The sequence below is a fragment of the Pseudonaja textilis genome, chromosome 5 (genome assembly GCF_049901715.1).
Source record: "Pseudonaja textilis isolate UNSWEBS1 chromosome 5, rPseTex1.2, whole genome shotgun sequence".
In the NCBI taxonomy this organism is placed as follows: domain Eukaryota; kingdom Metazoa; phylum Chordata; class Lepidosauria; order Squamata; family Elapidae; genus Pseudonaja; species Pseudonaja textilis.
In genome coordinates, this window is record NC_141994.1 from 35,803,114 (window position 1) to 35,819,498 (window position 16,385).

Consider the following 16,385-nt stretch of genomic DNA (forward strand, 5'->3'; position numbering starts at 1 on the left):
GGTAAGAGCAGGGGTGGGCTTCAGAAATGTTAGCAACAGGTTCTCTGCCCAGTTGCTGGGTGGGCATGGCCATGGTGGGCATGGCCTAGTTGGCCTCCTGCACCATAGCTGGGTTTTTTTTTTTTGCCCTCCCCAGGCTCTGGGAGTTTTCCTTGAACTTCCAGGAGGGCAAAAATGGCCTCCCCGGGTTCCAGAGGCTTTCTGGAAGCCAGAAATAAGCCCATTTATGGCCTTTCTGAACTTTCCGGAGGCCCATTTTTCACCCTCCCCCAAATCTCCATGTGTGCCCTGCACTTACCTGCATCCAAAATGGGCTGCATGGGGACTCCTCGGAGGGGCCAGCCATGAGTGGGATTTGGGGGGTTCTCTGAACTACACAAAATCTTAGCTAGAGGATCTCCCAAAATCCTGCGAACCCCCAGCAGCCCACCCCTGGTAGACTCTTGTCAGAGTTCATAAGTAGAGCTAAAAGTTTGGGACAGTATTTTTTCCAAGGCACCATTTACTGAATAACCAAATAGCTATCCTTCACAACATAGACAGTATGTTTATACTTACGTACTATATTTACAGCACAGCATTAATCTTTATTTCTGTAATAGTTCCTGCAGTTTCAGAGACATCTGCCTGGTGCTAACATTACTTTTTCATGCCAAATAAATTTTTATTAAGTCTATGTGAAGTAACATAGATTCCTTACTGAAGTGAAGAGGTTTTTACCTCAACAAAACAATTTGACCTTGAACTATTTCATGTCAGTACTGTAAGACAAGATTCGTTTCATCTTTCTCCCCAAGTACTGGTTGAAGCGTTTTCAGGCTGGGTGGCTTTGAAATTATATCCAGACTGAAGATGACATGGTCATTTGCTTTTAGAAGTAAAGGAATAATATATCTTCATGCAGCACCTTTCAGGATTTGCTTCTTTAGCAATTCATCGAAGTCTGCTACATTAACATTTACATGCTCACATTTTTATTAATATTTATATTCAGGTTTTACTAGTAATATTCTACTACTAATATTCATATTAAGGTTTTCTACTCAAGTCTGAAAGATGCTTTTACTTTACTTTTAGTTACTGCATTTTTAAAATACCTTTAAAGTTTTTCTCCTTTCTTAATATATAAAATCTATATATAACATGAGGAGCACTATCAAATATGTGTCTCCTTCCCATCTATCTATATCCCCTTGCCACAATTTTCTGTCAATCTATTTACACTGCTCAAAAAAATAAAGGGAACACAAAAATAAGACATCCTAGATCTGAATGAATGAAATATTCTTATTAAATACTTTGTTCATTACATAGTTGAATGTGCTGACAACAAAATCACACAAAAATTATCAATGGAAATCAAATTTAGCAACCCATGGAGGTCTGGATTTGGAGTTACACTCAAAATTAAAGTGGAAAACAACACTACAGGCTGATCCAACTTTGATGTAAAATGTCCTTAAAACAAGTCAAAATGAGGCTCAGTAGTGTGTGTGGCCTCCACGTGCCTGTGTGACCTCCCTACAATGTCTGGGCATGCTCCTGATGAGGTGGTGGATGGTCTCCTGGGGGATCTCCTCCCACCCCTGGACTAAAGCATCGCCCAACTCCTGGACAGTCTGTGGTGCAACGTGGCATTTGTGGATGGAGCAAGACATGATGTCTGTTGTGTCCCTGCCCAACCACAGCCCAGCCTGGGCTGCCATGTCCCTAGCTAAGGGGGAAGGGGTGTTGTGTCCCTGATAGTTTCCGTTATGTCTTTTGAACTGGTTGGGGTTTCCCAACCAGGTCCGCCGTTTGAGCGTGAACTCCAGCCGTTCCCATTGGCTGGCTCCGTTTGACAGTCGGCTATAAAAGCCGGCTGTCGGGCAGAGCCAGCCAAGCAAAGCGGAGCGAAGCGGGCGGAGCGCGGACCAACGGGCAGCGCCGCAAGAGCTCTCGCCCCGGGCTGCCCGCCCGGCCGGGCAGTTCTCACCATCTGGGCTGCCCGCCCAGCCGAGGCAGCCATCGCCCTCTGGACCGCCGCCCAGCCGGGCGGCTACAGACCTTCCAGACTGCCGCCGAGCCGAGGTAGCTAACGCCTCCCAGACTGCCTGCCGAGCCGAGGCAGCTAACATCACCCGGACTGCCTGCCCAGCCGAGGCAGCCATCGCCTCCCGGACTGTCTGCCGAGCCGAGGCAGCTAACGCCTCCCGGACCGCCTGCCGAGCCAAGGCAGCTAACGTCTCCCGGACTGCCTGCACAGCCGAAGCAGCCATCGCCTCCCGGACTGCCTGCCCAGCCAGGGCAACTCTCGCTCTCCGGGCTGCCTGCCCAGCCAGGGCAGCCGCATCAACCTGCTATGTTCAAATAAATTGTGTTAGCCTTCAGCTCCGTGTCCGCCTCGTGTGTCATCCCAACGACTACACAACACTGGCGACGAGGGTGGGATCACACGAAGGAGAGGCGACCGGACTGAATCAACAGAGCTAACCACTGAAAGCGAATCGTTGAAACCGCCATCACCAGCGCTCACGAGGAGCGCGACAGCCAAAAGAGCTGAAGCTACAGGCATTCACCTCGCTCACAGAGAGTTTGAGCCCAAACCGCTGCGTTTGGAGCTGAAGATCGGGCGCTGAAGCCGCCGCGCGCGCTGTGCAAAAAGGCGCAAAGTTCAACTTGCTGTCACTAGCTGAAGTCACTAGAGCGAAGTTACGGCGCTGAGAGCCTCAGCCGCCACAATCACAAAAGAGCGCGAATTTCAAAGAAGCCTCCTCAGCCGAGGAGGCTGACTCTGCCTGACAGGCGCAGCCGCAAAAACGCTCTTCTCAGAGCGCGATTTTCGAAAGTCACAGCTGCTGATGGTGACTGACACTGCTGAGAGCACGAAGCTCTGGGGCCTCCGTCTGCTGAGGAGAAAACGCCCCCCCGCCGGGCGCTACCGCCGGCGCTACTGAGAGCGCGAAGCTCAAGCCTCCGTTTGCTGAGGAAGAAAACCCGACTCTGCCTGACAGGCGCAGCCGCAAAAACGCTCTTCTCAGAGCGCGATTTTCGAAAGTCACAGCTGCTGATGGTGACTGACACTGCTGAGAGCACGAAGCTCTGGGGCCTCCGTCTGCTGAGGAGAAAACGCCCCCCGCCGGGCGCTACCGCCGGCGCTACTGAGAGCGCGAAGCTCAAGCCTCCGTTTGCTGAGGAAGAAAACCCCCGCCAGGCATTGCTGCTGGCGCTACCAAGAGCGCAAAGCTCAGAGCCTCCGTTTGCTGAGGAAGAAAACCCCCGCCAGGCATTGCTGCTGGCGCTACCAAGAGCGCAAAGCTCAGAGCCTCCGTTGCTGAGGAAGAAACCCCCGCCAGGCATTGCCGCTGGCGCCATCGAGAGCACAACGCTCAGAGCCTCCGTTTGCTGAGGAAGAAACCCCCGCCAGGCATTGCCGCTGGCGCCATCGAGAGCACAACGCTCAGAGCCTCCATTTTTATGGAAGAAACACGCCCCGCCGGGCGCTGCCGCCAGCGCGACTGAGAGCACGACGCTCAAGAACCTCCGTTTGCTGAGGAGAAAACGCCCCCGCCGGGCGCTGCCACTGGCACTACTGAGAGTGCGAAGTTCTAGCCTCCTCGCTGAGGAGACGAACGCCGCCCACAGGCACTACTGCCGCCATTTCCAAAGGCCGCCGAGACGAGCCGGTCTACCTTCTGAAAAGCCGATCTATCTGCTGCGCACGCAGAGACGAGCCGGCCTACCCCTGAGAGCCGACCTTAGCCGCTGAAGGCCGAGACGGGCCAGCTACCAGTTGAATCCAGAGAGCCCGATCTACTTAGCAACCGTTGACAACAGCGACCTGCCAAACCCAGAGGGCCCGGTCTCACCGGCAAAAGGACTCTACCCCAGCTGGGATTTCCTAGGACTGAAGGTCTATTTGCAAGCCCATTGCAGGTCTGATTACAGGTCTACCTTGTCCCTGGCCAGGGGAAGGGGTGTGTCCCTGCCCAACCACAGCCCCAGCCTGGGCTGCCATGTCGCTAGCTAAGGGGAAGGGGTGTTGTGTCCCTGCCCAACCACAGCCCCAGCCTGGGCTGCCATGTCCCTAGCTAAGGGGGAAGGGGTGTTGTGTCCCTGCCCAACCACAGCCCAGCCTGGGCTGCCATGTCCCTAGCTAAGGGGAAGGGGTGTTGTGTCCCTGATAGTTTCCGTTATGTCTTTTGAACTGGTTGGGGTTTCCCAACCAGGTCCGCCGTTGAGCTGGAACTCCAGCCGTTCCCATTGGCTGGCTCCGTTTGACAGTCGGCTATAAAAGCCGGCTGTCGGGCAGAGCCAGCCAAGCGAGCGGAGCGAGCGGGCGGAGCGCGGACCAACGGGGCAGCGCCGCAAGAGCTCTCGCCCCCGGGCTGCCCGCCCGGCCGGGGCAGTTCTCACCATCTGGGCTGCCCGCCCAGCCGAGGCAGCCATCGTCCTCTGGACCGCCGCCCAGCCGGGCGGCTACAGACCTTCCGGACTGCCGCCGAGCCGAGGTAGCTAACGCCTCCCAGACTGCCTGCCGAGCCGAGGCAGCTAACATCACCCAGACTGCCTGCCCAGCCGAGGCAGCCATCGCCTCCCGGACCGCCTGCCGAGCCGAGGCAGCTAACGCCTCCCGGACCGCCTGCCGAGCCAAGGCAGCTAACGTCTCCCGGACTGCCTGCCCAGCCGAAGCAGCCATCGCCTCCCGGACTGCCTGCCCAGCCAGGGCAACTCGCTCTTCCGGGCTGGCTGCCCAGCCAGGGCAGCCGCATCAACCTGCTATGTTCAAATAAATTGTGTTAGCCTTCAGCTCCGTGTCCGCCTCGTGTGTCATCCCAACGACTACACAACAATGTCCCAGATGTGCTCAATTGGATTCAGGTCTGAGGAACGGGCAGGCCAGTCCATAGCATCAATGCCTTTGTCTTGCAGGAACTGCTGACACACTCCAGCCACATGAGGTCTAGCATTGTCGTGCATTAGGAGGAATCCAGGGCCAACCACACCAGCATATGGTCTCACAAGGGGTCTGAGGATCTCATCTCGGTACCTAATGGCAGTCAGGCTACCTCTGGCGAGCACACCCCACACCATTACCGACCCACTGCCAAACCAGTCATGCTGGAGGATGTTGCAGGCAGAAGAATGTTCTCCACAGCATCTCCAGACCCTGTCACATCTGTCACATGTTCTCAGTATGAACCTGCTTTCATCTGTGAAGAGCACAGGGAGCCAGTGGCAAATTTGCCAATCTTGCTGTTCTCTGGCAAATGCCAAACATCCTGCACGGTGTTGGGCTGTAAGCACAACCCCCACCTGTGGACATCGGGCTCTCATACCACCCTCATGGAGTCTGTTTCTGACTGTTTGAGCAGCCACATGCACATTTGTGGCCCACTGGAGGTCATTTTGCAGGGCTCTGGCAGTGCTCTTCCTGTCCCTCCTTGCACAAAGGCGGAGATAGCGGTCCTGATGCTGGCTTGTTGCCCTCCTACGGCCTCCTCCACATCTGCTGATGTACTGGCCTGTCTCCTGATAGCACCTCCATGCTCTGGACACTACGCTGACAGACACAGCAAACCTTCTTGCCACAGCTCGCATTGATGTGCCATCCTGGATGAGCTGTACTACCTGAGCCACTTGTGTGGGTTGTAGACTCCATCTCATGCTACAACTAAAGTGAAAGCACCGCCAGCATTCAAAAGTGACCAAACCATCATCCAGGAAGCATAGGAACTGAGAAGTGGTCTGTAGTCACCACCTGCAGAACCGCTCCTTTATTGGGGATGTCTTGCTAACTGCCTCTGCTTTTCACCTGTTGTCTATTCCATTTGCACAAAAGCATGTGAAATTGATTGTCAGTCAGTGTTGCTACCGAAGTAGACAGTTTGATTTCACAGAAGTGTGATTGACTTGGAGTTACATTGTGTTGTTTAAGTGTTCCCTTTATTTTTTTGAGCAGTGTATATTAGTGCTACATACAAGGGAGGAATGGATATTAAAGTTATGATAGAGGGTGCAGCCATATTAATTAAATGAGGTAAAATGTGTTTCGAGTGGCAGTATGCTGCTTTGATAGAATTTCATATAACAAAACTTTTAAAAAATCATTCCTTTTATCCAGGCAACTTAGAGTCACATTTTTATTGTAAAATAATAAACACTACTAATATTATGTCCAAGTGACTGATGTTGAAAACTTTCATCTCTCATTAGTACTAGTTTTTACTAAGATAAAGTCTCTTTTAATTATTTTTAATAAGGACAATGCTGGTTGTTTTTCTTCACATATTTAAATAGAATTTATGCTTATTTGTGTGTTATATTCTACAGAATAAATCCTGCATTGAACAGAGTTTGAACTAGGAAACTGTAAAGATCCATTTTCACATTATATATGTACACTAGAAAAAAATATATCAATAGTTATTCTACTTTAAGTGTTCCTTACAAAACAGCTTTTCTGTTTACCTTTAATTGTAAAGAGTAAGTTTCATCTTTGGGTTTATATGTGAATTATATTCACCAAAGCTGTAATAAAATGTTGAAAAATTAAAGCAATAAAATAAAAGATAAAGATAAATGGAAAAACAGCACAGTTTAAATTTAATTTAATTCTATTTGCATTTATTTTGTTTATCCTTTGAACCAATTAACATTGTTAAACTAAATACAACTAATAGTATTTTTATTACCTGTAATGATTGGAAGAACGTTTCTATAATCATAAAATTTTCATTGATATCTGTATTTGGAATTGCTAACATTGACTTGAGAGAAACTTAATCCATGATCATACAATCTGTACACAATATTTATTTAGGACATAAATATTTTAAGAAGGCCAAATTGATGTAGTGGTTATTAGGCTAGAAACTGGGAGACTGTGGGTTATAGTTCTAGCTTGGTGACCTGACTTTCAACCCTAGCAAACCCATTCCAAAAGAAAACAAAATATTTTCAAAAAAACTGCAAGGACTTGTCCATGCAGTCACCAAGAGTTGACTTGAAGGCACACATACATGTTTTAAGAATTACTGTTCACTGCTCATAAAATAGCATGGTTCAAGGATAATAAATATATGCTAAATTTTAAATTGTCCTACTCATTAGTATGAGCATAATATACCATGGTGTACTTATGTTTAAGCATACTACTCTTAATAATATGGTTTTAATTATGCTTGTTGTTTATATCAGAAGGTTCTGTTTGGAATCATTCTGAAATTTGGAAAATTTCCAGGGAGAGCACATTAATACTTGACAGCTTGCTATTTTTTTTTCTTTTCACTCTTCTTTTTTCTGCCTTTTTTATTATTTTTAAAGTACTGTGTATTTGCTGGTTATACTTGTGTTCTATATATTGCTGACCATCACTGTTATTGTGGCTAAAAGATTGTTAGCCAGAACAGTTAAAAATGAAATATATATATAAAAAAACACATCAGGTGGTTTCAAAATTTAATTTCTGTCATGTTAGTGCAAATTCCTGACTTCAGGGAGCCATGACTTGAATGGTGGCATTTCAGCTGTAATCTCTGCTTGCTGACTGCTGCTACAAGCATAAAAATTTGAGCCATAATATTTAATGAAATCCCTTCAGATTAAACACTCACTGCGGAAAAGTAACGTTACTAAGCTTTTTTTCTTCACTAGTTAGCATAAGGGTTGATTTTTTAGGGAGAGAGTGTCCAAGAGACAGAACTATGAGTCCATCAATAATTTACATTTTTGTTACCTGGTATTTAGGATTCTGTTGCCATAGCAATCCATCTGTGCCTGAACGGATAGTATTTTAAATGGAGGTTGTGATGGGATCCACATTTAAACTGTGTGCTAATCTATAGATCTGTGCTGTAACTTCTTTTAGCTCTGGTAAATCATTGCTCGTTTTTACAAAGTATTTTATAGCTTCTTGAAATAATGAAGTTAAAATTATAGATACAAAAGTTTTATTAAATGTACTGTGTAAAGTTGGTAAGCATTGCATGCTGTTTAAGACTAAACATTTTTCTGTGAGATTAAAATGCAACAGAGATTATGTTAGGAGCTTGATTTACTCAGAAATAATCCTGCTATTTAGCTACATGCATTTTGGATTATGAACTGAGACTGCTGTCTGGATTACTAGTACCTTCTTTAGACTTTTGCTGCCTAAAGGAAAGAATGCTTTATTATTTTCTTCCTTCATATTAGAACCAGCAATTAAAATATAATGTTGATACACCACATGCCTACCACTTCTTGCCTTAATTTGCTGGCCCTTCATATTTTCAGTTGAAATAGACCATTTCACCGAGTGAACAAACCCAAGGACATTTTGTTCATTCTACTATGAACAGTTCTTGGATTATTTTTCTACATAAATAATACAGGAATATGTGATATATTCTTTTATTGGATGGTCACCTCTCTGTTCCTATCATTGTATCCATCCATACTATGCAACTGGGATGATCATTGTATGGCAAATTCAGGCAGATGGAGAATTCATTGGTAATTTCCACCGTTTGTCATCTAAGGGCCATTTCAGAGTTTATGAGCCAAACAGCCTTTCTATCGCTTCCTTAAAAGTATCAGAGTAAAATGAAAACAGTATATGTTAGTAGTTCAACTATCAATTTAAGGAGGAAATACTTGTAGTCTCTCCATTCCTGGTTTATAGAAAATTATTTGTATTTCTTTTTTATGATATGATGAAGTTCTTCTGTTTTATATGCTCTATATAATATCTTATTTCTAAGCACATAGCAAAGCAAAACAGGCCAGAAAATCTTAATAATATTTAATGTATATACCAGTTTAATTTTGAGGAAATGATTTGTTTGCTACAGTTTCTAACTATGGTAATTCATTTCATTCAAGCTGCCTGATGAGTGGAAAGTTACTTCCCACTCAGAAAGTTAGAATTCAGCCCTAGGCAGTGGCAAAGACAGTGCTCCAAACTCTGCATTGGCATCAGGAAAGGCATCCAGCCAATAAACTTTCATCTCCAATCAGTCACCTTAACTCCTCTCCAAAACAAAGAGATTAAAGGGTCATAAAAAGAGAAAAAAACAATTCAAGACTACTCCATGGCTGAGCATTTTGAACTTTTCCCAAGTTTTCTTTTGAGACATAGAACCATACAGCTGGAAGGGATCACTGAGGAATCCAAGGCGGTTTGCTTTCTACAGGGAATAGTGATGATGAGGTACCCACTATAATGATCTATGGACTCATATTAGGAATTCACATACTGTACCATACAATTTTATTTTCTAAATATAGTGGGCTGATGACACGTATAAGTAGATCCATTCTGCAAAATCTGTTATTCCATTAGTTCTTTCTTATGTATTCATTCGGTATATAACGCTAAGAGTTTTTTTTTTCTATTTCCTTCTACTGTTGACTAATTTTTTCATTCTATTTGTCTTCAGGCTTCTCCAGAATCAAATCTCAGTGAAACCACTCATCCCAATCCATAGAATCTTATAAGTAAATTAAACATATGATGCACATTATGTATTTGATTGCTCTAGAGTCTTGAAAGAATCCTTTCTTGTTATAAAAATATACTGCATTGTGATGTGATATTGCAAAAGGCAGGCAGTTATAGCTAAAATCATTATATTCTGCAGTATTCCTCATGAAAACAAAAGATTCTCTGAAACATTATTAAAATTAATTCAGGATCTTATAGTTGACAGATGTTGCAATAACAGTTTAAGAAATACAGTTGTCATTACAAGATTTCACCCTGTGCAGTGGACTCAAAGGAAACATAGCCATGGATGGCTGATTTAATGTTCCAGTATGTTATATAAAGAGTTATGGGTTAAATATAAGAAGATGGAAGCAAATGGACACTATTTTTACAAAATAATATTTTCTTATCCCTGTTTTTTATCAGACAGCAATGATTTCAGGAATTGAAATTAGAATTGGAGACAAGAGTATTTTACTATTATGGGATGGGAAAGGGCAGTTTATCTTTATGGCATCTGATATAGAGAGAGAGAGAAAAGGGAGAAAGCTAGAGTAAATGTTTTAAAATAAAGAGATAAAATTAATAACTTTCCTTTTTTCATCTTTTATAAGTACATGATATATGGGGAAAATGATTATGAGCCTGATTAAAATTTAAATATTTGTATTACTGATTTTCAACTTTCCTTACACTAGTTTTATATTTTAAAAATATTACAGTATTGCTTTTTTAAAAATCCATTTAAAATTCTTCAGCAGTTTTTCTTCTATCTCATGTTTTCCTATTATCCTGAACAGAGTTTTGAAAGGCCAAAACTTAAAAGTTCATAGCAAACCATGTAAGCCATATAAGTAATAGCAAATTAATTTTGCAATGGAAATATTTAGCCACTCCTTTACTATGGCTTTCTAATGTGGTTATATCAGAAAAGCTGACATAGTCCCCACTCCCATCTTTACCATATAAAAGTTCGCTAATAACCCTGACCCTTACAAAACAATACTTGGGATTTTTTTGTGTTGACAAAACATCTGTACAAACATGTAGCAAAAGACAGCATTATGAAAGAAACATTTTTTTCTTACTGAAGATTATCCATACAACCCTGTATAAAATTCTGGGGAATTGTTTATACAGAAAAACTCTTCCTTGTAGACAGTCTAAAAAATCATCCTAACCACCTCATCTGATAAATTAAGTTGTACTGAAAATGACAGTGCATCCATTAATTTAAAATGCCACAATACTATTTCTCCTTTTCCTATAGTTGTGGCCAGTCAATATTAATTGTAGCAGATAGTGGCAGAGAAACACAAATCTTATTATATGGTAGGGATAGCCAGTCTGTGTCCCTAGTCTAAATATGATTCTTGAATCGATTTCCTGTAGACTTTGGTCTAAACTGCTGGGTGCAGAAGATCAGTTGAAACCAAGATTTCTCTGTTTCTACCGTGCAGGCTTCTGCTTGTGAAAGAGAGTAGAAAATATCAAAGGAAAAAAGGTGTCAGAAGGAAGGAAAACTACCCATCTCTATCTAATGACCTATTCTTTGGGGTTCTATCTTTTAACTACTTCTAACTACTTCTGTTGCTTATACATGTCCCAAACTGATTCCCTACAAATCCTGATGAAATTGCATTGTCTTACTATAAGTGTAGGCACTCTATGGCCTTTCAGATTTAATTAGTCATATAAACTTCTGAGTACTGGGTTTCTCTATTATATTCTGACATTTTCATTTGATTGGTTTAAATGGTTAAATTCATTCCCAGGAAGACCATAAGCTGCCCATCTCTGTTCTTCCATTTAGAACTATTTTTATAGAATAGTATTCTATATTGTTTAGTAAAATCAATAACATTTCCTTGGATGTTTTGTTCTTACAGGAAGGTGAATTTAGAGAAAAAGAAGATATCTTGAATCACATCATCAACAGTAAGTCAGTTTTCACCATACTTTAAAAGACAGAATTTTTATTCAATTTTCTGTCCAGTCTGGTTTTCATTTTACTTCTTTACTTTTATGGTGTAAGAAATTAGTATGACATACTATGCAATATCCATCTTCAAACTCAATTTCATTTCTGTGGAATGGATTTTTAAAAATTTATTTATCTGCTAATCCTCTTAGATAAAAGACTAAAGTAATTCCTTCCATGTGTCTTGTTGTCTACCACATAGGAAAAGATTGGTATGACTGCCTTCCTGACAAGGATACTATCAGTGATAGGAAGTAACCTAATTAAAAAGGAAATGGCAAATCTTTTCATGCATTTTACCTGTTAAGGGGATTATTTATGAATGCTTTTCCTTTGAATGTATTTCTGAAAGTGTGGAATACACATTTTTATATCCTCCAATAACTTGAAGTTTTGCTTGCTATTTATCTTCAGGGCAGCTTGGAATCAGAAAGACAGAATATTGCTAAGTTCTGTTCACTTTTTCATAGAGGTATAATTGTACTTTGGAAAGATACAAGAATGGTCAGTCACATATGATTGGCCTCAGACAGTGACATTGTTTCTTTGCAAAGGGACACCTTGTAAGATTGCTTCAGGATTATACTTTTCTTAGAAACAGACCTTATGCAGAGTCGCACAAAGTTCTGTGCTATGCAAGTAACATTAGACTGGTTTTCCACCTCATTTTTAAGTATTGTTAGCCACTCAGAATTGTGTGTTTTAGATGGGCAGGCATAGAAATTGAATAAATATATAACATATCCCTGAATCTTACAATGGGAAGATGTCTGTATATACTTGTTTCAGTTTTTATTTGTACTTAATATCATTAAGTTCAAACTTTTTTATTCTTTGGTATAATAAGTGCTGACCTAATAACCAGAAGACACTGAGTTTTAGTTCTGCCTTGGGCATGAAAGCTGGCTGGTTGATTGACTTATGTTAAGGTTCAAATAAATACAATTACCCTTTCTTTCTTTCAGGCTGAATATAAAAAATAAACCTTTTAATATCATCCAGCATTGTGATTATAGAATACAAATGCCTGACCATAACTATATACTTATAGAAATGGAACTATGCAACAACTAAAGATAACAGATTCTCTTTCCAGTTGTGTGTAATACTAAGGGGCAATTCTCATCTCTGTTTCTTGACCAACAGAGCCAGCATTGCCCAAAGACATTTCCTATGACATGCATGGCTATATGTCAAAGGTGCATGGAATGTTGTTATCTTCCCAACAAAATGGTACCTATTAATCTACTTGCATTTACATGCTTTCAAACTGCTAGATGTGCAGGAGCTGGGGTGAAAATGGGAGCTCATCCTGTTGTGCAGCACTTGAATCTTGAACTTGGACTGTCATATTTCCAGTTGGCTAGCTCAACATCTTAACTATTATGCCATTACACCCACTCAAATGCAATGAGTATTCAACATGTATAATATATACTTTTTAGCACACCATTGTGACTGAATCCCAAGAAATGAAATCAAAACTAAATTAGTGCTAACCTCCCTCTATATCTATTTTTTCTTTCCTTTTTAAACAGATACTATAATATTTTACTAGCAGTAGAGCATTTTCCTTTTATTATTTCTTCAAAATGAATTGCAAAAATCACTTCTTTCTATGTCACAAATACTATAAGCTCTTTTGACACTTGAAATAGCATAGCTTTCTTAAATTCACAACATAGGTTTGTGGGGGACAGGTAATGATAATATGGATTCAACAGGTATTTCTTCAAATATTTACTATAGGGATCTATTTTATTGCTTTATTCTGTCAAAGCAAACTTTTGAAAACTACAAAGAGAAGAATACATGGGATTGTAGGGTAGTAGAATGAAAGATATTTGAGTCAATAATCTGTTCATCCAGCAACATTAGTAGTTTGAATTGATCTAATTTGGGGAGAAGCCATTAAAAAAAATATTTGATACAGATTATGTCTATGTGAATCAGGTTTGGTTTGAACTGGAGATTCAAGATTTGACTAGCAAATTATTCAATTCCAGTTTTCATTATGAGATTCCAGGGAAACATATTGAAGCCATCTTGAGTTTTGATTTGATAAAACATGCTGTGATGTAGAAACATTTGATAGAATGTAAAAACAAAAGAGATAATAACATTAGATAACATCAGATTGTCAATCTTCAATTGAATGTGTTCAAGGATGATCCAACTTCAATTTCAATATATATTCCAGCTTTTTACAGGCAATGTTGTTAGAGCACAGGATAACATGTTATCTTGCAAATTATGTAAACTTTCTCTGCAGAAATTGTGCTGAACCAATACTTCAAGTGTTTTACTCCAACTGTTTTAACAATAACATACTTTTGATTAAATATAATGCCAAAAAAGAAGCAGACACAAAATCATATTGATAGCCTTGCCATTCCCTTTTTCTTAAAAGCAGTGTAGTCAGAGCCTTTAAATTTTACCTTTATCTTACACATTCTTATATTGTCAAAAAATAAATCTTACCTAGTCATACTAAGTTAAAGTACAGTTCTACCCAGGAAGCTATGCTAATTAGATCCAAGATTACATATTAAATTTGTCAGTCTAGCTCATTTCAAAGTGCTGAGAACTGGAAAATTCCCAGTTACATTGACATAACAAATGTAGAAATACATTAGCTCAAGAAAGAACAAAGGTGTGTGCTAATGACAAAGAGGAATACTTTGGCATCCCAAAAAGCTCTGATAGGCAAAGAAATTGGCTAACTACTTCATGCCAGCACTTATTACTTATGGAAGGGAAGTTTCAATATTCTGTAGTGTCTGTATCAACCCAAGAAATTAAAGAAAAAACACTGAGTATGTAAAAGTCTATAAAATGCTTTGAGGTTATCTTAAATTTGCAAATCTGTTCAGTGGGGTAATCCCAGCAAAACTTCAAATTGAAACATCCCTTGAATTTTACAAGTTTTGGGAAGTTTTTCATGTGGTATAGCATTATAGCTGCCTTTCCCAGACCCAGACAGACAGACAGACAGACAGACAGACATATAGTGGTTGTGATAATGGGAGTTGAATTCAATGTATTTAAATCTGCAAAATCTATTTATTTTGTTTATAAACAATAAAACCCTGTTATATTATCTGGATTATGAATGTACATTCTAAAAAGACTATGAGTGAACAGCAAAAGTTAGAAAGATAATCCTCAAGGCAACATTGCAGGCAATTGAGCCTTGCCATTTTGTTCCCATACAAATATAGTCTTTTATTTGAGGTTTTCCATTGGTCTCCACTCTTAGAAAAGTCTTATCATTGTTTGATATTGTGAATTTACTCATAACTAAAAAGCATGATAAAGTATTCCAAATTAATTTGGCAAAATATTACTTTCATACTCATTAAATATGAGATCAAGGATAGAGAAATCCTGTTCAATTTTCAAAATATACTAAAACAATAACAGAATATGCATGCAGAAAAAGGAGGCAGATATGTAGCTCTCTATATTCAATACTGATAGCAAACATGTGATGGAATTTTATGTAGCTTCATTCTACACTTTTCATTTTTTTTAATTAATGTATTTTTCAAAGTGCAGAATCCTGCAGAATGGAGAAAAAACAGTAATTTCAACATATGCTTTGGAAAAGTTGTCTGACCATAATTCTAATGCAACTTAAGTTCTATCAAATTACATCTGCTAAAACATTTTGGATAATGATTCAATGGACAGCTATGACGCTTTGTTATGGTTGTCTGACTAATGATACTTTCTTTATAATACCTTAGTTACGCATTATAAAGACAAATTTGTGTAATTTAATAGATCAGGTTATTGTTCAGATTAGCTCAAGAGAATACTGCTAGAACAGCTAACTGCTATAATAAAAAAAACTTATAAAGTTATATGATTACTGTAGGTTATTTCTTCATGTTTTTCTTTGAAAGGCCTGAAGTTACTGTTTCATATTTTTCTGTAAAGAAAAATGCCCTGATTAATACATTCTCCATCACGCTGCTCTAGAGTCCAACATTGGATATAACTCTGCCCTCTTATGACGTGAGCTGAGTCTGCCACTATAAAAGATTCGCCTCTGCAGAGAGCCCCAGCTTTTCGATTCAGCTCTTGGACATATGAGCTATTGTCTCTGGACACTGAGTTAATTAGCATTCCTCAAAACAAAATCATTGAAAAAAAGAATCATCAAGATCGAGAGAAGCTCTCAGGGCTCTGGTAGAGCTTCGCTCACGAGGAGAGTGGAGATCTGCTCTCCTCCAGCTGCCAGCTGCCTCAGCAAGGCACTGGCATGCAGACCATCAGTGCGATTGGCCAAAATGCCGCGGAACCTCCCTCAGACTTGCTAGAGGCTAATTAACATCAAAACAGCCTCCCACGCAGCTTTTCCCTGGGCCGCACGGCTTGAAAAAACCTCCCAAGGCTGCTCAAGTCTTCCAGAAGATTTATTAGGCCACAAACTATCAAAGTTTTACAATAGCTGCCCTCAAGGTCTCTACAGGGATTAGGCCTGATCCCAACTAACCTCCCTTCTACTGCTGCATCAATTGGAGGGGCAATCTTCCTTCTGCGAAGATATTAATCCGGCCATTATAAATTGCCAAACAAAGGCCACAGCACGAAGCCCCAAGGATTCAAATGTGCAACAGGGATCATTGAAGGCCTCAAGGCCCCTCGCCTTGTGGCTGGTGGCCATTTTGTGATTGAGTTCCTCCAGGAGCCATTTTTTAGTGGGCCCTGAGGCAGTGATCCTATCTCTCTCCTAGCCATTTAGCTCGGAAAACACCATCAGGAGGAGCTGACAGCACCTCCGGTGTTTCTTCCTTGAGCAGTGGAAATAGATTGGGCCAGCCAGGACCATCAGGCATGCAGAGCATTCAGACCTTTCAAACCCCCAAAAGAGTTATGAAAAGAAAATGACCACGAGTCCGTTCAGCCAACAGGAAGGCCACAGCAAAGATCAAGGTCAGGGCCCTAGCC

At 41.1% G+C, this 16,385-nt stretch overlaps 1 protein-coding gene across 5 annotated transcripts in view; it reads left to right on the forward strand.

Annotated features, from left to right (window-relative positions):
• Positions 1 to 16,385, forward strand: part of SYT1 (synaptotagmin 1) — a 316,367-nt gene that overhangs the window by 129,655 nt on the left and 170,327 nt on the right. For 4 of the 5 annotated variants that reach the window (XM_087934497.1, XM_087934501.1, XM_087934499.1 and 1 more), the window contains exon 3: positions 11,338 to 11,386. The exons of the other annotated variant lie outside the window; for it this stretch is intronic. The gene's annotated coding sequence lies outside the window, so the exon portion shown is untranslated. The remainder of the gene's footprint in view (positions 1 to 11,337; positions 11,387 to 16,385) is intronic. 5 annotated transcript variants of the gene reach the window in all.